The following is a 24,786-nucleotide window of genomic DNA, read 5'->3' on the forward strand; positions in this document are numbered from 1 at the left end:
CGCCACCATTGAAAGCCTGAGGGCCATGTTTGCCCCCCACGGCCTGCCTGACATACTGGTCAGTGACAACGGGCCATGTTTCACCAGTGCCGAATTTAAAGAATTCATGACCTGCAATGGGATCAAACATGTCACCTCGGCCCTGTTTAAACCAGCCTCCAATGGGCAAGCAGAGCGGGCAGTACAAATCATCAAAAAGAGCCTTAAACGAGTCACAGAAGGCTCACTCCAAACCCGCCTGTCCTGAGTACTGCTCAGCTATCGCACGAGACCCCATTCGCTCACAGGGGTGCCCCTGGCTGAGCTGCTCGTGAAAATACCACTTAAAACCAGACTCTTGCTGGTTCACCCCAACCTTCATGATCAGGTAGAGAGCAGGCGGCAGCAACAAAATGTAAACGATGGTCGCGCCACTGTGTCGCGGGAAATTGATCTGAATGAACCTGTCTGTGCTAAACTATGGACGTGGTCCCAAGTGGATCATGGGCACGGTGATAGCTAAAGAAGGGAGTAGGGTGTTTGTAGTCAAACTAGACAATGGACAAATTTGCAGAAAGCACCAGGACCAAACGATGTTGCGGGTCACAGACTGCCCTGAACAACCCACAGCAGACACCACCTTTTTCGAGCCCACAACACACACCCAAAGGATCAACGACACCACGCCGGACCAGGAAATCGAACCCATCACGCCCAACAGCCCAGCAAGGCCAGGCTCACCTAGCAGCCCTGCAGGGCCAACAACACGCCAGCCCAGCGAGGGCACAGCCAACACACCAGAACAGACATTTGTACCGAGGCGGTCCACCAGGGCAAGACAGGCTCCCGACCGCCTCATCTTATAAATAGTTTTCACTTTGACTTTGTGGGGGGAGTGATGTTGTGTATCTGTAAAGCATGAACCCGCACATTTCGCCACCAAGGGGCTCATCCTCTGAAGTCCCAAGGGATCCCAGCATCCCTTGGGAGCACTGTATATAAGCCGGCCCCTAAAGCCTGTTCCTGACTCTGGAGTGTCGTAATAAAGACTGAGGTCACTGTTACTTTAACCTCCCTGTATGCAGCCTCATCTGTGTTAGGAATACAATAAGTCTCATCCAAATGTTCTCTCGTCAGTTTATGCTTTGTCTTGCAGTTGGGCAAATAATCTACTATCTTCCCAGAGTCTATTTGAATTCCATGGGTTTTGTCCGTAGATGCCTAGGATGAGAAATACCACCCCTTTGGATTGCCCATGCCTGCTGCTTTGTTGCACCCAGGATTTCTCAGGCTCAGGGTCATGCCAGGCTGATTAAGGGTGACTTCTTGTTACCTGAGTCTGGCCCCAGGGTTACTACAATGGCTTGGGTTGTGTGCGAGTCCGGGGTGGTCTAATCTGATACCCATATGTTGGGTTTCTTTATTCACTCTCCCCTGCCACCTCTAGGTAGTTGTACGTATTGCCCAGGATGCAGACAGGTGCTTGTGTTGATGCGCATGGTGGGCGCCTCCCATGCTGCCTCGGTTACCAGGAGGGTGATCACTGCTGTTGTTGTTCCCCAGGTCGCCATTGCTCCAGTAGTTTACCTGAAATTAAATAATTAAGAGATCTGCTGCTGGCCCTCCTGTTGGCAGAAACAGAATGTGAGTCATACGGTTTAACCTGAGGCCAGTGTTTCCATCTACTTCCCCCCTAGCATATCTCCGTATACGCAAGTGTCACTGACCATTCCGACCATGTGAGGCCCTGCCCAGTGGGGTGCCAGCCCTGGTTTTGCCTGCACCACTCTCACCATTACCCTATCACCAATCTTGGGAAGCTCCAAAAGCTTATGTCTGGGTTCCTCTCTGTCCCTGTCAGTAGCTTCTTGCTGCTCCCTTACTTCTGCTTTTAAAGCTCGGAGCTGCTTACATAAGAACATAAGAAGTAGGAGCAGGAGTAGGCCATACGGCCCCTCGAGCCTGCTCCGCCATTCAATAAGATCATAGCTGATCCGGTCATGGACTCAGCTCCACTTCCCTGCCCGCTCCCCATAACCCCTTATTCCCTTATCGTTTAAGAAACTGTCCATTTCTGTCTTAAATTTATTTAATGTCCCAGCTTCCAAAGCTCTTTGAGGCAGTGAGTTCCACAGATCCACAACCCTCAGAGAAGAAATTTCTCCTCATCTCAGTTTTAAATGGGCGGCCCCTTATTTTAAGATCGTGCCCTCTAGTTCTAGACTCCCCCATCAGTGGAAACATCCTCTCTGCATCCACCTTGTCAAGCCCCCTCATAATCTTATAAGTTTTGATAAGATCATCTCTCAATTGAGTAGAGGCCCAACCTACTCAACCTTTCCTCATAAGTCAATCCCCTCATCTCTGGAATCAACCTTGTGAACCTTCTCTGAACTGCCTCCAAAGCAAGTATATCCTTTTGTAAATATGGAAACCAAAACTGCACACAGTGGGCCCAAGTTTCCACAGGATAAAAAACGGGTGCCCCTCCGAGCTGGGCGCCCGTATTTCGCGCCTAAAACGGCGCCAGAAAAAAAACGCGCTATTCTCGAGCGCTTTGCAGCTCCTTGTCTGTTTGGTGCGGCTCCCAGGGGGGCGGAGCCTACACTCGCGCCGATTTTTTAAGTGGGAGGGGGCGGGTACTATTTAAATTAGTTTTTTACCTGCCGGCAATGCTGCGCATGTGCGTTGGAGCATTCGCGCACGCGCAGTGTGAAGGAAACATTGGCACTCGGCCATTTTTGTAGTTCTTTGTAGCTGTTTAATGTTTGAACATTTTTTAATAAAAGCACATTGCCATCAGCACATCAGCACTGAGGCTTCCTGCAGCCTTCTCACTGTCTCCTTCCCCTCCCCACCCTCCACGGCAACAAACGGCAGTTTCCTCCCCTTCCCTCCCCTCCGCGGCGGCAACAAACCGCTGTCTCCTTCTCCTCCCTCCCCTCCACGGCAACAAACCGCTGTCTCCTACCCCTCCCTCCCCTCCGCGGCGGCAATAAACGGCGGTCTCCTTCCCCTCCCTCCCCTCCGCGGCGGCAACAAACCGCTGTCTCCTTCCCCCTTCCTCCCCTCCGCGGCAACAAACGGCGGTTTCCTTCCCCACCCCCCTGCGGGAACGAACGATGGCTGAAGCACTTTCACACAGGTAGGAAGATGGTTTATTTAATCTTTTCTTTGCTTATAAATGTTTATTCAGGTTGGATTTATTTGTATAATATTTGTAGAAGTATAAATAAGGATTTATTATAGAATTTAATGACTTCCCTTTCCCCCCCCCCCCCTCCCCCCCCACCACCTTGTTCTGGATGCCTAATTTGTAACCTGCGCCTGATTTTTTAATGTGTAGAACAGATTTTTTCAGTTCTACAAAAATCTTCACTTGTTCCATTCTACTTTAGTTTGGAGTACGTTTTCACTGTGGAAACTTTGAAATCAGGCATCAGTGGCTGGACACGCCCCCTTTTGAAGAAAAAATTCTGTTCCAAAGTAGAACTGTTCTACCTCACTAGAACTGCAGAAAAAAAAATGTGGAGAATTGCGATTTCTAAGATAGTCCGTTCTCCACCAGTTGCTCCTAAAAATCAGGTGCAAATCATGTGGAAACTTGGGCGCAGTATTCCAGGTGTGGCCTCACCAATACTCTGTACAACTGTAGCAAGACTTCCCTGCTTTTATACTCCATCCCCTTTGCAATAAAGGCCAAGATTCCATTGGCCTTCCTGATCACTTGTTGTACCTGCATATTAACCTTTTGTGTTTCTTGCACAAGTACCCCCAGGTCCCGCTGTACTGCAGCACTTTGCAATCTCTCTCCATTTAAATAATAACCTGCTCTTTGATTTTTTTCTGCCAAAGTGCATGACCTCACACTTTCCAACATTATACTCCATCTGCCAAATTTTTGCCCACTTACTTAACCTGTCTATGTTCTTTTGCAGATTTTTTGTGTCCTCCTCACACATTGCTTTTCCTCCCATCTTTGTATCATCAGCAAACTTGGCTACATTATATTCGGTCCCTTCTTCCAAGTCGTTAATATAGATTGTAAATAGTTGGGGTCCCAGCACTGATTCCTGCGGCACACCACTAGTTACTGATTGCCAACCCGAGAATGAACCATTTATCCCAACTCTCTGTTTTCTGTTTGTTAGCCAATTCTCTATCCATGCTAATATATTACCCCCAACCCTGTGAACTTTTATCTTGTGCAGTAACCTTTTATATGGCACCTTGTCAAATGCCTTCTGGAAGTCCAAATACACCACATCCACTGGTTCCCCTTTATCCACCCTGCTCGTTACATCCTCAAATAATTACTTGCACAAAGAATTGCTTGCACAACTCCATCACATATTATCTTTTATCGGTCCCGTTTCGCCATTCCCTGTTATGACCCCCCTCAGAGAGTCTCATGGCCCTTCCCATCATTAGTTCATAAGGGATCAGTCCTATTGCCAGGTTGGGGGTGGCCTGTAGCCTCATCAGGGAGCAATACCCAATTTTTACCCATGTTTGCGATAGCTTTCGAAATGGCCGTCTTTAAAGTTCGGTTCATACGCTCTACCATCCCTGAGCTCTGGGGGTGGTAGGTTATGTGAAATCTCTATTTGACTCCCAGCAGTCTCCATGCGGTTTTCATGATTTTGCCCGTGAAATGGGTTCCTTGATCAGAATCTAACTGCAAAGGTACTCCCCATCGTGGTATCACTTCCTCAGCCAGTATCCTGGCGGCTGAGTCTACGGTGCAGTTCCTTGTCGGAAATGCTTCTACCCACCTCGTGAAATGATCTATTATTACCAAACAGTAAGTTTTCCCTTTACTCTTAGGCAGGGGTCCCGTGAAATCGATTTGCAAATTTTCCCAGGCGCCCCTTAGCCTGGGTTGATTCCCCATACGTACTTTTATGCCCTTCCCTGGGTTGTGCTGTGCACAGATTAAATATCTCTGGCAATATTTAGGTATGTCCCGTCCCATACCTGGTTACCACCAATACCTTTCCCGTGAGCGTAACATCCCGTGTTTCCCCTGCTGTATGTTTCCATGGTAGGTCCCCAGTAAATTTTGGTGAATACATTTGGATAATACTACATGGTCCGTCCACCTTATTTGCACACCCCATCAGCATCCTCCTTTGCTCACTTTTGTTTCCACCCTTCCTTCCCTTCTACTGAGGTATATTTGTGTAATTTCACAATCTCCACTTCCTTGGGTCCCATGGCACAGGACGCCATGGGGGCCGGATTTGGGAGCAGCAGCGCTGCGTCTGCACAGGCATTTCCCTTCTGCACCCAGTCCTCTACCTTCTGGTGCACTTTTACCTTGACAACCGCCGTTTCAGTGGGAAGCCCGGAGGCTTCCACTAATGTTTTTACTATGTGTTCATGTTTAATGCTGTCCCCTCCTGATGTCACAAAGCCCCTTCGGGCCCATGATGCCATATAGTCATGCACTACTCCAAATGCATACCGACTGTCTGTGTCGAGAGTAACTCACTTCCTATTCACCTCACTCGCCCAACTCACCATCGCAGCATTCGTGTTTCCTACCGGGATACCCATTCCCAAAATGTCTTGATGGGTCCCACTGAGACCCTCCTTCAACATTTTCCAAAATACTGCATCATCTCTACTTGGGTTAGGGAGCCCTGAAAATTCCTCATACGCCTTATACTTTTGCTCTGCGTACTCCGATGCAGCTTCTCCATCGTTCTGAGTGATACCCATTATAGCTCCCCAGTTATTCTGACCACCCCCCCTCCCCGCCGCCAACTGGCCTGAAACAGACAGTTTAAAGGTTCTGTATTTTTGTTCATTTGTTTGGCCAATGGCCTGTGTCCATGTGCTGTCTTGGGTATTTGCTGGACAGCGTTCCCAGACGTCCCGGGAACATTTCGCCTTCACCAATACATGTATATCTTTGGGATGCAGCTGGTGAATATTTATCATTTCTTCCAATTCGTTCTAAAACTCAGTGTTCCCATATGCTGCCTTCAAGGGTAGCAATTCATTGAAAATTAACTTTCTCTCCTGGGGTGAATGGTGTATGGACAGAGGTGGTCAGTTGTATCCTCTGTCCTCCCCCATCTAACCCTTCTCTTGCTCCAGTTTCTATGGGAACAGCTTTAGCCATCCTGCGGTGCCTGTCCTTTCTTACTGGGGCTACTGTGCTCCCGGACTATCCTTCTGAACTTCCAGACCTATGTGTACTCTCATCCCCGGAATGATATTCTGGCGGGTCATCATCATGACTTAGCCGCCCCACTCTCTTGCATCCTGCTCTAACTCATCCAAATGAACTTCCCGTCATTATTCCTGCCGACTTCCTTAGATCCCTTTCCTTTCCACATGACTGCTGTGCATTGCGCACCGCTTTCTGGGCCTTAACTCATTTCTCCTCCAAGTCCTGCTAATCTTTTTTGAGCCCCATTGTCAGTTTACACAATTTAATGTGTGCATGACACAGAGCTACAATTCCCTTTCTTGTTTTACCCTTTGTTTGTTTACCCCACCAATCTTTTTGCTGGTCTGGGATCCATTCAGGGTCCCAATCATTTTTTCCCATCTCCTTTTCTTTTCATATTTTCCTAGCAGATATTTGGTGATAGGTCCCTGAGGGCCTGTCTCCTTTCCTGCCATGCTCTCAGGTTATGCCTCTCGCCTACCTAGTGCTGGTAACCTGTCTCTTCTCCCTATGCATAAGGCTCTTCACTTTTGGGAATACCCATTAAGTATTCCTACCACGTCCCTGTCGGGGTGACTAACAGTAGCGAGGCTCTTCACCTCATCTGAGTACCTGTTAAGCGCCCTCCTCCAGCCTGTCCGTAGGCTGTTGGCGATTATAAATACAACCTTCTTTCTCTTCCTTTCTTTCTTCCTGCAGTCACTCCAACTCATGTCATGGTTTGTGGTCGCTGAGGTTCCGAGGAGGCCCCAGCAGTCAGCCGGACCTAACTAAACATGGGGTGGTATAAAACAAATGTACTCCCCCTCCGGTGTCTGCTGTCCATGGGGACTCTCCTTAAGCTGGTACCATCAGTGGATTCTGCCGACTACGTCAAGTTGTTATAGGACCAAAGCTACCAGGAGTCTGGGGTAAACTGAAGTCAGAAAGTCTTTATTACAAGCATAATGCAGGGAAGAGCCTTCAATGAACAGGAGTCTCTTGAAAATTTCTAGGTACAGCAGTTTCATTTATACAACAGTTTCAGGAGGTGGTGCCCCATTGGTGCCTTTTGTATATTTCATTCATTTCATAGGCAGTCCCTCAGAATCGAGGAAGACTTTCTTCCACTCTTAAAATGAGTCCTTAGGTGGCTGAGCAGTCCAAAACAAGAGCCACAGTCCCTGTCAATCCGCTGCCTGTGCTTGATTTCTGCATGCTCTCGGCGATGAGACTCAAGGTGTTCAACGCCCTTCCGGATGCACTTCCTCCACTTAGGGTGCTCTTTGGCCAAGGACTCCCAGGTGTCAGTGGGGATGTTACACTTTATCAAGGAGGCTTTGAGGATGTCCTCGTAACGTTTCCTCTGCCCACCTTCGGCTCGTTTGCCGTGAAGGAGTTCCGAGTAGAGCGCTTTGTTTTGGGAGTCTCGAGTCTGGCATGCAGACAATGTGGCCTGCCCAGCGGAGCTGATCAAGTATGGTCAGTGCTTCAATGTTGTACAATCACATTGGTGTCTCTTGCATAATCACATTCGTCTTGTTACTTAATCATATCCAGGAGGGAAAATAATTTTAACATTATGAACTCCAGTAACCTTTTAATTCCCACATCAACTACCATTCACATTGAACCTCATGGCATTTGCTATTCAGCTCCAAGATGGGAAGGTGGACTAGTTGTTGTATAAATATATAAATAAATTGATAACTTAAGATGGCTCCCAGGGCAGTCTGCTCTCTAAGGAGTCTCTCACTGTGCACCTCTATCCATGGCCATCCGCTGCCATTATTTGATCTTTCTCTCCCAATCTCCTCTCTTCCACTGTTGCCCTGGCTCCAATAGTGGGTGCATTTTAGTCCTAACTACAGATAAACTGCTGGTTTAAACCACCACTGCCCATCTCCCAACCATGCCTGCATTTTGCTTTTCTCATTGAGCTCCTGGATCTTTTCTCAAATTTGGTTTCCAAATTCCTGAACTTCTCTGGACATCAAGACTACGCTTTTGCTCTGGATTACACCGCAAGACTCATCTGCTATGTCAATGATCAGCGGTTCTGTTCAACATCAGCTGCAGTCTGGTTCTTGGCTAGCGTTTCACTGTCCTGGGCCGAAATGCATTTCTCCTCCGCTTCTGGATCTTATGGCAACTTCTGTTACGTTTAGAATAACTCCACAAGACTGTACATCTTCAGCTCAAACTGTTGTGACCTTGGTCTCTTTATTGTAACTCCAGAGTGAGGAGGCAGCATGGTAGTCTGCCTTTTATACCTACTTGCCCAGGGTGTGCAGGTGACCCTTGGGTCTCCCACAGGTGCGCGCCCTGGTGGCAAGTCTTACACATTGGTAGTGTTTAAATACATAACAACTTCCAACTTCGCCAATATTTTTCTGCCCAGCAACCGATTCTGAATAAGTCCTGGATCTTCATTCCCACAGAAATAGCTCCCGTCAGTGTGTCCTTTGATACTTTACCCTTCAAATACCTTCTGGACTTATCTCGCCTGCCACACCTGTCTCCAAAAGTTCGTTGATGCTCCATGTTGACTGCACCCTACCTACGTCAACTTTATCCTACATCGGCACCTCTGACTTCAAATCTGGACTCCCTCCTACTATCTCCTATCTATTCCATTTTACCACCAGCATTTCTGTATCCTAATAATTGCTACATAACCAGGCCTATGTAACTTGAATTTTCCCTGTGTCCATTCACGAGTACATTTTGGTTGCCATCCAGACCCGACCCCATCAGTTCTATTTCCACTTTATTCTCCCCCTTTTTTAAAAACTTTCTCTTTACTCCTCCTAGACCCTTCTCCTGTCATCATGCCTCCCTTCACTTTTCTCCTCTCGGGTACTCTGCCCTCCCAAATCCCAACCCCAACCCTTCAGTACTCCTCGACCTTCCTACTCTCCTGTTGTTGTCCCAGGCTTGACTCCCTCTTAGATAAGCCTACAGCTTCCCTCTGTGCCTTTCTTGGTAACTTCCGAATGGCCCATCGTGGCACTCGTCACTGCCTCCTGATGAGCAGCAACCCCAACTGCCCCATCCTACTCCCGTTGTCCTTGAACACGTTGTCACCTCCCAAATCCATGCCCATCTTTCCCAGGACTCCATGTTTGAATCCCTCTAATCGGGTTTCTGCCCCTGTCACAGTACTGAAACGGCTCATCAAAGTCACAAATTACATCCTGTGTGACTGTGTCAAAGGTAAACTACCCTTCCTCCTCCTTCTTGACCTGTCTGCAGCCTTTGACATGGTTGACCACACCATCATCCTCCAACGCCTTTCCCACCATCGTCCAGCTGGGTGGGACTGCACTTATCTGGTTCCATTCTTATCTATCTAATCATAACCAAGAACCGCCTGCAATGGCATCTCTTTGCATTCCCGCAGTGTTACCTCTGGTGTCCTACAAGCATCTATCCTTGCCCCCTCCTATTTCTCATCCACATGATGCCTCTCGACAACATCATCCGAAAGTACAGGATCAGTTGCCACGTGTACGCTGACAACACCCAGCACTACCGCACCACCTCTCTCAACCCTGCCACTATATCTAAATTGTCAGACTGCTTGTCTGACATCCAGTACTGGATGAGCAGAAATTTCCTCCAACTAAATATTAGGAAGACCGAAGCCAGTGGCTTGGTTCCCTGCCACCAACTTCATCCCTCTCCCTGGCAACTGTCTGAGGCTGAACCAGACTGTTCGCAACCTTGAACCTTGAGCTACCAACCGCATATCCGCGACATCACTAAGACTGCTTATTTCCACCTCTGGAACATCGCCTGACTCTATCCCTGGCTCAGCTGAAACCTTCATCTATGCCTTTGTTATCGTTAGACCTGACTATTCCAATGCACTGCTGGTTGGCCTCCCACATTCCACACTCCATAAACTTAAGGGTGTCCAAAACTCTACTGCCTGTGTCCTAACTGGTACCAAATCGTATACACCCAGCAACCCCGTGCTCACTGACCAACACTGGCTCCCAGTTAAGCAACATCTAGATTTTAAAATTCTTATCCTTGTTTTCAAAGCCCTCCATGGCGTCGCCTCATCCCTCCCTATCTCTGTAATCTCCTCCCGCCCCACAACCCTCCGAGATATCTGCGCTTCTCGAATTCTGGCCGCCTGATTTCAATCGCTTCACCATTGGCAGCCGTGTCTTCAGCTGCCAAGGCCCTAAGCTCTGGAATTCTCTCCATAAACCTCTCTGTCTCTCTACCTTTATTTCCTCCTTTAAGATGCTCCTTAAAACTTACCTCTTTGACAAAGCTTTTGGCCATCTGCCCTAATATCTCCTTATATAACTCGGTGTCAAATTTTGTTTTATAATGTTCCTATGAAGCACCTTGGGACCTTCTCCTCTGTCAAAGGTGCTATATAAGTTGTTGTTTGAGTCAAATGATGACAGAAAAACATTTTATTAAAGTATCCTGTTCTTTAGATATAGTTGCTGTAACCAACCTTACCGTGCCCATATATAAGGGAATATCAGCATTCTGTGCATCTGTCGCTGACTAAAATAGGCGGAAGTTGAATTCCTCTCCCATTGTTTTTTTGTTGGTAGTCTCCCAAGTATGTAATGTCAAGACACAACTTGCAGATCTTGAATCTCGTTTGTCATATAGCAAGGTTAGTTGAGTTTTTTTAGACTCTGAAAAATGAGTTGAAACCTGTTATTTTGTCAGTACCCAACAGAAATATTAGTGCTTTGAGCTGACAATGTACATGGCCTTTTTTAAAAACATCTCATTGCAATCCTGGAGAAAGAAGCAACCTGCTAAACAAATGGCTTAAGAATGACTCAGCAAGTACGTGTTCTCATTTTTTCAAGGGTTTTTCCTGTTCTGGAACAAAAGTAATACAAGGGTAGATTGTATCGTCCAAGAAAATGGCATTGACTGTTCCTTCCTCCACCACCTGTGTAAGAGATAAATTGTAAGAGTTGCAAATAGGTGGTCAGAATTATGCTGAAAGTAGTGAACTTATCAGTATTAGGAGGGTCTGTATAATTGCCTATGTATGTAACACTTGCTTATGTAGGTATAGCACAAATGTATAACACATTAAACTGAATCCGTAACCTCTGTAATACTTAAACAATAAAATCAGCAGTTGTTGATCAGAAGTCTCTGAGGAAGAGATAAGGAAGCCAGTTTAGGCATCAAGTATACTGTGGCAAATTGCACGTCATGGAACAACACCAAAGAAGATGGGCAATTGCATATACCACTCAGAGACAGTTTGATAAGAGTCGACAAATCAATGTAACTTCGCTGATAGAATTAGACCTATCGAGGATTTTGTAGGATGGGTGCTCCTTTCCAAAACCTGTAAAAATTGTACTTGAAACCTCTTGTATTTCGGAGGTTCCACGATTGAACCTTCCCGTGCATTGCTCGTAATAAAACCGGTAAACCTGAGGTTTTGTTTGTTTACTTCCGTGGTCGGTATACAGTGGGAAGCTGGGCGAGGTGTCGATTAACTATATCAGTTAGTCCACCTTGAGGGAGAGAAGCCTCCTTTGTACCCCTACATTTGGCGTAGTTGGCAGGATATAGACCCTCCGACCTGGATGATGTGACAGCTGAATGGCAGTGAGTATGTTTTGTACCACCTGCAGCTGTAGCATTGATGGGGAAGGAGGTAATCTGTATAAAGAATTAGCAGGGGTAATCTGTAGAACAAGTTATAGCGAACCACGGAAGGATGAAAACCAAGGGTGGGTAGGTGTATTGCCTGAAAAAAAAGCATATAACCTAAGGGGGAAGAGGCCCCCAGCGATCGTTAGAGGAAAAATAAGGTGTATATCCCGAAGTGTGACACGGTAATAACACGGAGAAGCCGGTATTGATCATGCGCAGCACAAACAAAGAAGGAATACAACCTAGGACCCCAGGATCCTAGGAAAACTGGGCAGTGGGATAAAATGCTAACTGAGAAAAATGGAAAATTAATAAAAGAAAAGAAAATTGCTGGAAAAACACATTGAATTTACAAAGGACAGCGTGTTTTTATCAAAGGTACGCGGAGTCAGAGGAAATGTATTAGCATGGATAGAGAATTGGCTGGCTAACAGAAAGCAGAGAGTCGGGATAAACAGATCCTTTTCGGGTTGGAAATCGGTGGTTAGTGGTGTGCCACAGGGATCGGTGCTGGGACCACAACTGTTTACAATATACATAGATGACCTGGAAGAGGGGACGGAGTGTAGTGTAACAAAATTTGTAGATGACACAAAGATTAGTGGGAAAGCGGGTTGTGTCGAGGACACAGAGAGGCTGCAAAGAGATTTAGATAGGTTAAGCGAATGGGCTAAGGTTTGGCAGATGGAATACAATGTCGGAAAATATGAGGTCATCCACCTTGGAAAAAAAAAACAGTAAAAGGGAATATTATTTGAATGGGGGGAAATTACAATATGCTGTGGTGCAGAGGGACCTGGGGGTCCTTGTGCATGAATCCCAAAAAGTTAGTTTGCAGGTGCAGCAGGTAATCAGGAAGGCGAATGGAATGTTGGCCTTCATTGCGAGAGGGATGGAGTACAAAAGCAGGGAGGTCCTGCTGCAACTGTATAGGGTATTAGTGAGGCCGCACCTGGAGTACTGCGTGCAGTTTTGGTCACCTTATTTATGGAAGGATATATTGGCTTTGGAGGGGGTACAGAGATGATTCACTAGGCTGATTCCGGAGACGAGAGGGTTACCTTATGATGATAGATTGAGTAGACTGGGTCTTTACTCGTTGGAGTTCAGAAGGATGAGGGGTGATCTTATAGAAACATTTAAAATAATGAAAGGGATAGACAAGATAGAGGCAGAGAGGTTGTTTCTACTGGTCGGGGAGACTAGAACTAGGGGGCACAGCCTCAAAATACAGGGGAGCCAATTTAAAACCGAGTTGAGAAGGAATTTCTTCTCCCAGAGGGTTGTGAATCTGTGGAATTCTCTGCCCAAGAAAGCAGTTGAGGCTAGCTCGTTGAATTACAGATAGATAGATTTTTAACCAATAAGGGAATTAAGGGTTACGGGGAGCAGGCGGGTAAGTGGAGCTGAGTCCACGGTCAGATCAGCCATGATCTTGTTGAATGACAGAGCAGGCTCGAGGGGCTAGATGGCCTACTCCTGTTCCTAATTCTTATGTTCTTATGTTCTTATGTTCTTATGTTCTTATGTCCTTATGTAAAAGATAAAAATATGACCTTGAAAGCTGCAGCTGCTAGAAAGAGAAACAAAGTTGTTTAGGAAAATGGACTGAAGGAAGATCATCAAAATACAAAACCTAATTTGAAGAAAGGAGATTTAAATTGGCTGTGAAAAAGACATTGGTTTAAATATAAAAACTTGAGAGTTAAACCTGACACACAAGTTTTGTGCCGCAAAAGAGAAACAAAGATGTTTAACTATGGACTAGAGGAAGGTCATCAAAAAATGATTACACTCTGATTCAAAAGGGGAAAAAGATCTAAGCTATGCGAACTCAGCCCAGAAAGAAAAAAACTGGGAATGAGAAAATTCTTAAAGATGGAACCGGCACGGAAGTTTAGATTTTGGGCCGAGAGGAATAAAACACAAGATTTTCTCAATGAACGGGACCGTAAAAACAAAATGCTGGAATGTATATAGCTTGTGTGAAAATTGTATTTCAGTAAACAAAATAGCTATGTGTGGTCTCATTTTAAATCAATGAAAAAATCTTTGGCAAGTATTTGAATTGGAAGTTTAGAGAAATTGGAGTTTAATCTAAAATGTTGTCTTTCCCGATGAGGTTTTATTATGACAACTTTACTAATGAATTCTGCTGTTTTAACGGATTCCTAATTTCTAAGCAAGTTTTGAAGGCACAAAGACTTGGGGAAAATTTTTTGGATGATTACGCGAAGTCAGGTAATGACGTCATGCCTTCTTACAAACCTGTAAAGGAGTTACCCCTTTCCATTGACAGCTGTTTTATACTGGACATTATTAATTTGGATTTCTTAATAAAAGAAAGAAGGCTCACCTGACAGACAGAGGAAATGGTGGGATAGTCAGAATAAAAATAAAACTAAGAAAGCCTATGTAATAATACTTGCCTGCTACAGAGGATAGATAGATATGCAAACAAAACAAATTCAAGAGTTAGAAGCTAAGATAAATAAACTGGAAGAGATAAAGACAGGACCAGACGGATAATACAGTGCACAGCCATAGCACCATCACCTACGGTAATAGAGCCAATGTACCCCACGGTGCGTAAGTGTAGTCAAGCGGGGAATGAAAGTGGATTGAATGCAAAAGCCACTCTGGGGCTGATGACCCCTAACAGTAAACCAGACCGGGATAATGAGTGCGGAGTAGAGTAGCCCCCGGCACATGATAATGGCTATCTATCAGCGACACCAATACGCACTACCACCATTCCCACCAATGGACGTAGAGCAGCCCATATTACCATACAGGAGGTACCCCTCAGCCCACAGGAGAGACAAATCCTATTGAATAAGTTACCAATCCCTAAAGCAAAATAGTAGAAATACAGAATTTTGACAAAAGATTGGAGTAGAATACCGTGACTCAAAAGGCAGGCAAAAGGGTAGGGGAGTACAGGGAACGAAAGTGGATTGAATGCAAAAACCACTCTGGGGCTGATGACTCCGACAAAAATGATGCAGCATTCTTGAAAATGTTTAAAGACGGACTAGGAGAGGCACATCAAAAGATAATTAAGTTAGGATTTAAGATAGGAGATGATTACGATGAAACTTTGGAATGGGCAGAACATGTAGAAGAGTTAAAGTCAAAACAAAGGGAGAAGATAGCAAAAATAGCAGCAGAGACGAAGGGGGAGGAGACACACCCCTGCGCAGCTCGCCTGATGCAATAAGGGAGGAGGCACAGGAAGGTGAGGCCCACAACAGGCAAAGAAGGGAGCACCTTTTTCAGTATGTGGATGATATCCTTATTGCCTCCAGAACAGAACAACAACACATACTAGCTTCAACTACAATGCTAGGAGCTATACAGAGTGCAGGATTAAAAATAAATCCTAGAAAGGTGCAGGTGGGAAGGAGTGAAGTAACATCTAGGATGCATGACAGATGCCTAAGGACAGAAAGGAAGCAATTTGATCAATACCCAGGCCAGGAACCGTGAAAGGGGTCAAGCAGGTACTAGGGCTATTCAACTACTGCAGAAATGCCGAGATCGGGAAATTGTGGTTGTAAGATTAAAACAAGTTCTCACAAGTGCTCCAGCCCTGGAATTACCCAACCAGAATAGGCGCTTCCACATCTATACCCACCACAGTAAAGATAATTACATGGGGACAGGCATAGGCCAGTAGCATAGTAATGTCGGGACACATACCCAGCATACATTAGTAGAAGACTAAAAACGGTATCCGACGCGCGAAGGATAAGGTGGGAAGCAATGCTCTTACCTCCCCAACGGGACGGTAACAATAAAAGACAACGGTAACCACCCTGCAGGATGGACCATTACACAGGGAAAGGAGCATCAGTGTAGTCCAACAGGAGAAGACGAGGGAAGTAGTCAGGCTTGAGGAGGCAAACATGGATCTATATGTAGATGGGTCTCGGTGCTCTATGGGACACCACGGATGGGCCGTGGTAGATAGCAACGGACAGGTTAAAAGGGAAGGATGGTTTGAAGGGGGTCAATCAGCTCAAGTGGCTGAATTAGTGGCTCTCACTGAAGCTCTGAGGCTGGCTAGGGGAAATGGAGTAAACATCTATACAGACAGTCGATATGCTTTTGGAGTAGTGCATGATTATATGGTAGCCTGGAGCAGACGGGGATACATGACCTCAGGAGGAGGGCTGATTAAACATGAGGAGATTGTTAAACACTTAGTGGAAGCCTCCCTCCTACCCCAAGAGTGTGCGATCAACATCAACAGTGGAATGCATGGGCAGATGAAGCAGCCAAGCGAGCGGCAAAGACAGGTACACTGGCCGGGGAAGCCCAAGTCGGAGTAAGTACAATCGGGCCTGAGGAAGTAAACATGCTTAAGGTACAGGGAGAAGCCACACCACAGGAAAAGGAAGGGTGGAAGCAAAGAGGGACCCAACAAGGGACCGATGGGATATGGAAGAAATAATGGGAATGTGGTGGCCCCGGAATGCATCCAGGGGAGCCTATTAAATTTATACCACGGGTATGTCCATACAGATAGAACCAACATGATAAGCTCGATGTCCAGATGCTGGTGGTGGAAGGAAATGGGTAGAGATATAAAGAGAGGACCACAGTAGAAGGTGCGTGATATGCGCAAAATACAACCCAGGGGGGAAAGTAAAGGTCAGAATGGGACATCAGCCCTGACCGAAAGGACCCTGGGAAAACTTGCAGATAGATTTTACTAGACCATTACCAGCAACAAAGGGAAGACATATTGCCTAGAAGTAATAGACCAGTTTACAAAGTAGGTAGAGGCTTTTGCCACTAGAAATTGTTCAGCAGAAACCGTGGCCAGGATCTTAGCAGAAGAAATAATGCCACTGCAGTAGACTTAAAGCAAGGTACACACTTCACAGGGGAGGTGATGGAACAGGCCTGTGCTTTACTAGAGATCAGGCAAAAATATCCCATATCAAAGAGACTGGAAAGGGATGGGTAGACAGGATACCCCGAGTACTAATGAAGCTCAAGGCAACCCCTAGTCAGACGACAGGATTGATGCCCTTTGAACTAAAAAAAAAGACAGGATACGGAAATTTGTAATGGAACTCTGTAAGCAGTTACATGATTTAAAGACACAGGCTAGAGATTAGCAAATTAAGGACTTAGAGAATGACACTAAGGAACAGAAGGTCCAAACACCCAAATAGGCAGTCAGGTGATTACCCCAGAGAGGTCCAGGCTGGCACCCAAATGGACCGGACCCTATCAGGTAATAATGGTAAGTTATGGTCGTTATAAGGGGTATCGGCAAGTGGAAACACTGGACCCAGTTAAAAAAGCATGGTCACTAGCTAACCAGTGGCGACCAGGAAATATTGTTTTTTTGCAGGATCCTAGTGCTCGTGGAAACAACGTGGGGTAACATAGCCTCATATCAAGGACAACAGGCTGAGGGACGGCAAGACCTGTATTACAGGGACTCGGTCGACATTAGTTTAAGAAAGAATCAAAAACACTGATGATGACGGACGGAGCAACAGTAGACTTAAATAACGAGCATAAAACAATGTAACGAGAAAACAAAACAACATTGGGGATGGGCCAGTAATAAGGGACCAATAATTAGTGGGAATAAGACCACGGTGTGTTTTATAATCAGGAGGGACAAAGATACTGCACCCGGGGGAAGGGGGTGCAGATTTCATTCAACATCTATGAATGGTGGTGAAGGGATATCTCCCAAGATAGACCCACCAACACGGCCACACCCACTACTTTAGCAACAGTGAGCACTACCAGGGCCCCCACCATCACACCCCCAGTGCCACAAACGTGAACAACTATAAACGCTGGGGCAAAAGGGGGATTGATAAGGCAGACCAAGGATAAGATACACTTCGGGGTACGTCAGCGAATAATTACTGTATTCCTAAATTTAAACACTATAAGCCTGTATAGAAACCTGACCCTGCGAGCACATAAAGGCCCTGAATCAAAACCATGAAGCTTAATGTGGAAAGAGGGTCAGGTAAAAAACGGGACCGGGGAAAAAGAGGGATACTAGAAATGGTATGTGGCGGGATACACGGCAGGATACGCAGCAGGATACGTGGCGGGAGTTGCGATGGTAAACACTATAGACCTACACACGATAGATAATCGAGTTAATGCTCTAACACGAACCTTACAGGGAAAGGGATGAGGATAATGAAAAGATACAGGCACAACTGGGTAATGGCACAGAAAGGGAATTATTACAAGTGGCCCACACATTGCGAGACCACGCCAGAACTATAAATTCGATGAATAGAGCAGAACAGAACTTAAGTAGTATGACAGAACTGGTATATACGGGATATGGAGCATGGTTGCTCAATGGAATACAACATAACTAGAGCAGCTTCAGAATGGAAAGGTGCCGGATTGGATAACACTTTATGTATTTACCAACTGAATCTTGGACAAAAATATGACCCATGCCTGCGAGGTGCGGGGAAACAGTCATGCTTGGGTCCCAAAGGTCAGATGTGTAACCGGACATTTAAATATAATAGGTTTTGTATTATCTACACCACAGTATGATGTGACAAAGGGAGATCCTCTATACCAAACAATGTAGGAGAAATAAGAAATCAAACTCATGTGCGGTACCAAGACAAACCAGAAATGTAACTGAAGAGAACAACAGTACTAAGAATCTCAGTATCGATGATTGTTAGAAAAATAACCCAGTTGCTACATGTCGAGATCCACTATGAATGATCAAAGATGACTGTGGATATAACCAAGTGAACGGGTGCATCTTGAGTATCACCACACTAACACAAGACTACTAAATTATCGCTGTTCCACGAGTAAATGGAGATTAATGTGTGAGCGCCACGGCAACTGAAATGAAGAAAAGAACACCTCATACACCATTATGGATATTGACTTCTGCTTGACGAGACAGATATAAACGGGTTTATTATAACCCCTGAGCTAAAGGAGGCAAGATCGATGGGACAATGATGGACATTACCTGAGGAGGTTATGCGAAGGCCATCGGGCCACCAGGAAAACCGATACTCAAACTGAAAGAGGAACAAGCTCGACTGAATTGGATACCATTCGACAACATAGAGGATACCCCAAGTGGGGCAGAAATTCGGCAGAATAGAGAAGACCCCAAGTGGAGAAAAAATAGAAGAAACAGAGGACGCCACAAGCGGAGTATAATTCAAACACCGAGAAAATGTTGGCTAAAAAGGACTTATTCACAAACTATGCTGGACTAAATGTACTGGTTGTAGTGCAAGGGAACTCATCTTGCTAGTATTATCCTGTAAAAAGGTGTAACCGATGTAAGAGGCAGGCCCTAACCCGTACCATAGTTAAAACATTGAATAAAGGGAAATCAGACAGTCTGGCAGAAAGGACTTATTTAGTATAACCTTGATGCGAAAGCCAACAGGTAGGTCGTGCAGCTCGGGAAGTAGCGCTACTCAAGCGAAAGGACAACCCTGGAAACTCACCCGTGAGGTATTAATTGGGAAATAGTCTATTTTTGGTATATAGCCAAGGACCATTAGGGGGAAATTGTAAGGGATAAATTGTAAGAGTTGCAAATAGGTGGTCAGAATTATGCTGAAGGTAGTGAACTTATCAGTATTAGAAGGGTCTGTATAATTGCCTATGTATGTAACACTTGCTTATGTAGGTATAGCACAAATGTATAATACATTAAACTGAATCCGTAACCTCTGTAATACTTAAACAGCAAAATCAGCAGTTGTTGATCAGAAGTCTCTGAGGAAGAGATAAGGAAGCCAGTTTAGGCATCTATTATACTGTGGCAAAGTGCAAGTCATGGAACAAGACTATAGAAGTTGGGCAATTGCACATACCACTCAGAGACAGTTTGATAAGAGTCAACAAATCAATGTAACTTCGCTGATAGAATTAGACCTAATGAGGATTTTGTAGGAGGGTGCTCCTTTCCAAAACCTGTATAATCTGTACTTGAAACCTCTTGTATTTCGGAGGTTCCACGACTGAACCTTCCCGTGCATTGCTTGTAATAAAACCGGCAAACTTGAGTTTTCGTTTGTTTACTTCCGTGGTCATTATTCAGTGGGAGCTGGGCGAGGTGTCGATTAACTATATCAGTTAGTCCACCTTGAAGGAGAGAAGCTTTGTACCCCTACAACCTGTATTTAATTATAATCAACAGATACGGTGCCGTAGTGGTTATATTACTGGACTAATATCTCCTTATGTAACTCAGTGTAAAATTTTGTTTTATAATGTTCCTATGAAGCACCTTGGGACCAAAAGCCTGGCCGAATGATCCAGAGATATGAGTTCAAATCCCACCACGGGGAATTTAAATTCAGGTAAAAGTTAAAAGTCTGAGGCAGAAGGTTGTGGGCTCATAGACCCACTCCAGAAACTTGAGCACATAAATCGAGCTTGACACTCCAGTACAGTGCTGAGCAAAACTGCACATAATGACATTTAAATAATAGTATGAACAGTATTGGATAAATATGCAAAACTACTACACTGCACCCACAGATATAATTGGGCTTATGGGCTTATGGGCAGGGTGGGGCAGAGTAGGAACCCAACTCTTATTAGTAGAGTAAAAAACTTTTCTCTTTGAAGATGTTTTCCCTTCATAGTTTATTATCAATGATTTAGTATAATCGGGTAGGTTATCGTCACCGAGAGGATGCAGAAATCAAGCAAAGGCAGCGGAAAGAGCATGCGGCAAACCAGTTCCACCCACCTCTTCCCTCAACGACTATCTGCCCCACCTGTGACAGAGACATTGGTTCTCGTATTGGACTGTACAGCCACCTAGGAACTCATATTAAGAGTGGAAGCAAGTCTTACTCGATTCCGAGGGACTGCCTATGATGATGATGATGATAATAATCGGGTATTTAAATCAATCCAGTATTCAGTCAATACCTATTGGAATGCAATTTTTATTCACTCATTATTAAGATAAGTCCAAGTTTCCAGCAGAGAATTGTAGAGGGAGAAACTTGTTTTCAACACAGAACAGTAATATTATGGGCCGGATTTTTGAGAGGTTTGCGACCGTTTTCTCGCCGCGTTTTGACCCTCCGTGGCGAAAACCCAGTCGCAAAGCCCGGGCGGGACCCTCGGGTACCTGTTTGTGGCGTCACTTCCAAGTACTGCCGGGGAGAGGTGCGCCGATGTGCAATGACTCCGATTGCGTTTACGATCGAGTTTCGGCACTCTCCCGCGCTCAGAATAGCAACAGGTCAAACCTGTTGGTGCAGCCCTGCCAACAGCGGTAAGTATGAAAACCTGAAAAAAAGGTAAGTTAAAGTTTTTATTTTTTAATTCTTTTGCAGTGATTAGTTAGTTAAGCGTCTTGTAAATGTTTTTGGAATGTTTTTTGGAATGTATTTTTCCACCCTCCAAAGGCCTTTCTCGCAGCGCAAACGACTCCGGACTAAAGTTGCGAAACTCACATTTTGCGTTGCAAATAATTGTGCGACGGCCCCCTTACCGCCCTTGCACAGACCGCAAAGGCCAAAAGTTCGGCCTAAAATTGGTAGTGCAGCGAAAACGGTAATTTTCACGTACCGAAAAACCCTGAAAGCCAAAAATCCGGCCCGAAAGCTATTAGACCTCAGTCTTGAGGCAGTTTTGCGGAACGGATTTGAATTAAGTAGAACTTCTGCTTGCCCTTGCCTATAACTCTAATCCCTTCCAAAATCCTGGGGTCAGATTCATGTGTTTTGGGGAACACTCATCATTTTCAGCATACCTGAGGAACCCGCTGGAGCAGGGATTTTGCTCATTTGAGGGCCCACAGGACACTAAGAAGAAGCCCAAAGATTTTTTTCTAAGTGGTCAGCTTGTTTCTTAGAATCATAGAATCATAGTAAATTATGACACAGAAGGAGGCCATTCGGCCCATCGTGTCCGTGCCGGTCGAAAAAGAGCTACCCAGCCTAATCCCATCTTCCAGCACTAGGACCATAGCCCTGTAGGTTACAGCATTTCATGTGCTTTTCTAAGAACCTTTTAAATGTTCTGATGGTTTCTACCTCTACCACCCTTTCAGGCGGTGAGTTCCAGACTCCCATCACCCTCTGGTTGAAGAAATGTTTCCTCATTTCCCCTATAATCTACTTTAAATCTATGCCTCCTGATTATTGCCCCCTCTGCTAAGGGATATAGGTCCTTTCTACCCACTTTATCCAGGCCCTTCATAAATTTATACACCTCAATTAAATCTCTCCTCAGCCTCCTCTGTTCCAAGGAAAACAACCCCAGCCTATCCAATCTTTCCTCATAGCTAAAATTTTTACAGGCCTGGCAACAGCCTCGTAAATCTCCTCTACACCATTTCTAGTGCAATCACATCCTTCCTGTAATGTGATGACCAGAACTGCACGCAGTACTCAAGCTGTGGCCCAACTAGAGTTGTATACAGTTCTAGCATAACTTCCCCGTTTTGCATTTTATGCCTCAGCTAATAAAGGAAAGCATTCCATATGCCTTTTTAATTACCTTATCAACCTGTCCTGATACCTTTAAGGATCTGCGGACATACACTCCAAGGTCCCTCTGTTCCTTCACACTTGTTGTGTTGCCCCTCCCGAAATGCATTACCTCACACTTTTCCGGATTGAATTCCATTTGCCACTTTTCTGCCCAACTGACCAGTCCATCGATATCTTCCTGCAGTCCAGAGCTTTCCGCCTCACTGTCAACCACATGGCCAATTTTTGTATCATCTGCAAATTCCTTTATTGTGCCCCCTACATTTAAGTCTAAATCATTAATATATACTGCAAAAAGTAAGGGACCGAGTACTGAGCCCTGTGGAACCCCACTGGAAACAGCCTTCCAGTCACAAAAGCCCCCCTCAATCATTACCTTTTGCTTCCTGCCACTGAGCCAGTTTTGGATCCAATTTGCCACTCTCAATTTGCCACTTCTGTTGGTTTTGGCAATGCAATGGGTTTCCCAGCGAAAACTGGCTTTTGAATTTTTAAATTCCCAGACTTTGGGGCAGAACTTGGTGCCATTTTCCACTAGGCCTCCCGCCGGCAGGAGGGGAGGACCGCTGGGAACCGCCCGCTGATGGCTGCTCGTGTGCAAGGCGTGTAAGTGGCCTCCTGCCCGCCGAGCTGGCAGATTCCTCCGGGCGGGAGTCGGTGGCAGCAGGGGGAAGGACCGCTGCGTGGAGGCAGGTCTAACCCCCAACGGTAAGTAAGAAGGTCTGCAAAAAAATGGTTAGTCAACTTTATTTATTTTTTTTCCAGCGATTTAGTTGGATGGGGCCCCCTGAAGGTTTTTCCAGTGGATTTTAAAACATTTTGTGTCAATTTTTATTTTTATGTGTTTCCCCTTCCGTGGGTTCAATTCAGTCCTCGGTGGCACTTTGTCGAGGATCGCACTAACCGCCGAGATTGGGAGCTCTTGCCAGCTGCCGCCCAGATTGACGGCGTAAGTCATTCTTTTGCCGCCGGGTGGTACTGGCGGATCTTTTGGAGGAACCATCCTGGCAAAGTACTGCCAGGTCTCTCGGCGGCCTTTGGGCGGCACTTGGGCAAGCCTTAGCTTTGACCAAGTTCGGGCCCCAAGTGCGTGGGACTAGCTGAAGTGCTCTTGCAGAGAGCCGACTAGACGGGCCGATTGGCCTCCTTCTGTACCGTAACCATTCTACAATCAAGCACTCAACATAGGGCCCGAACTTGGTGAAAGCTAGGTTCCACCCAAGTGCCGCCCACAGAATTGCTGAGAGACCTGACGGTACTTTGGACAGGAGTTTTGTTAAATAGATCTGCAAAGACCGCCCAGCGGCAAAAAAACAACTTACGCCGTGAATCTGGGCGGCAGCGGACAGGAACTCCCAATCTCGGCGACAAATGCGATCCTCGCCAAAGTACCACCGAGGTTTGAGTTGGGCCCAGGGAGGGGGAACACATAAAAATTAAAAGTTACACTAAAAAACCCACTGGAAAACCTTCAGGGGACCCCACCTACCTGAATCGCTGTAAAAAAAAGATTAAGAAAAGAAGTGTATCATGCTTTCTTTGCAGGTCTTCATTCTTACCGTTGGGGTTAGACCTGCCTCCAAGCGGCGGTCCTTCCCCCTGCTGCCACTGGCAGCTCGGCCGGCAGGAGTTCACTTACGTGAGTTGTGTGCCAGCAGGCGGTTTCCAGCAGTCTTCCCTCCCCGCCGGCGGGAGGCCTCCACGAAACTGGTATCGAGGGGAGACCGCCCAGAAAAGCTGGTGGCAGTCGGCGGCGGTGGGGCCTTAAAGGATGCAGAAACATAGAAACATAGAAAATAGGTGCAGGAGTAGGCCATTCGGCCCTTCTAGCCTGCAGCACCATTCAATGAGTTCATGGCTGAACATGCAACTTCAGTACTCCATTCCTGCTTTCTCGCCATACCCCTTGATCCCCCTCGTAGTAAGGACTTCATCTAACTCCCTTTTGAATATATTTAGTGAATTGGCCTCAATTACTTTCTGTGGTAGAGAATTCCACAGGTTCACCACTCTCTGGGTGAAGAAGTTTCTCCTCATCTCGGTCCTAAATGGCTTACCCCTTATCCTTAGACTGTGACCCCTGGTTCTGGACTTACCTAACATTGGGAACATTCTTCCTGCATCTAACCTGTCAAAACCCGTCAGAATTTTAAACGTTTCTATGAGGTCCCCTCTCATTCTTCTGAACTCCAGTGAATACAAGCCCAGTTGATCCAGTCTTTCTTGATAGGTCAGTCCCACCTTCCCGGGAATCAGCCTGGTGAATCTTCGCTGCACTCCCTCAATAGCAAGAATGTCCTTCCTCAAGTTAGGAGACCAAAACTGTACACAACACTCCAGGTGTGGCCTCACCAAGGCCCTGTACAACTGTAGCAACACCTCCCTGCCCCTGTACTCAAATTCCCTCGCTATGAAGGCCAACATGCCATTTGCTTTCTTAACCGCCTGCTGTACCTGCATGCCAACCTTCAATGACTG

Source organism: Pristiophorus japonicus, chromosome 8, assembly GCF_044704955.1.
Source record: "Pristiophorus japonicus isolate sPriJap1 chromosome 8, sPriJap1.hap1, whole genome shotgun sequence".
Classification (NCBI taxonomy): Eukaryota; Metazoa; Chordata; class Chondrichthyes; family Pristiophoridae; genus Pristiophorus; species Pristiophorus japonicus.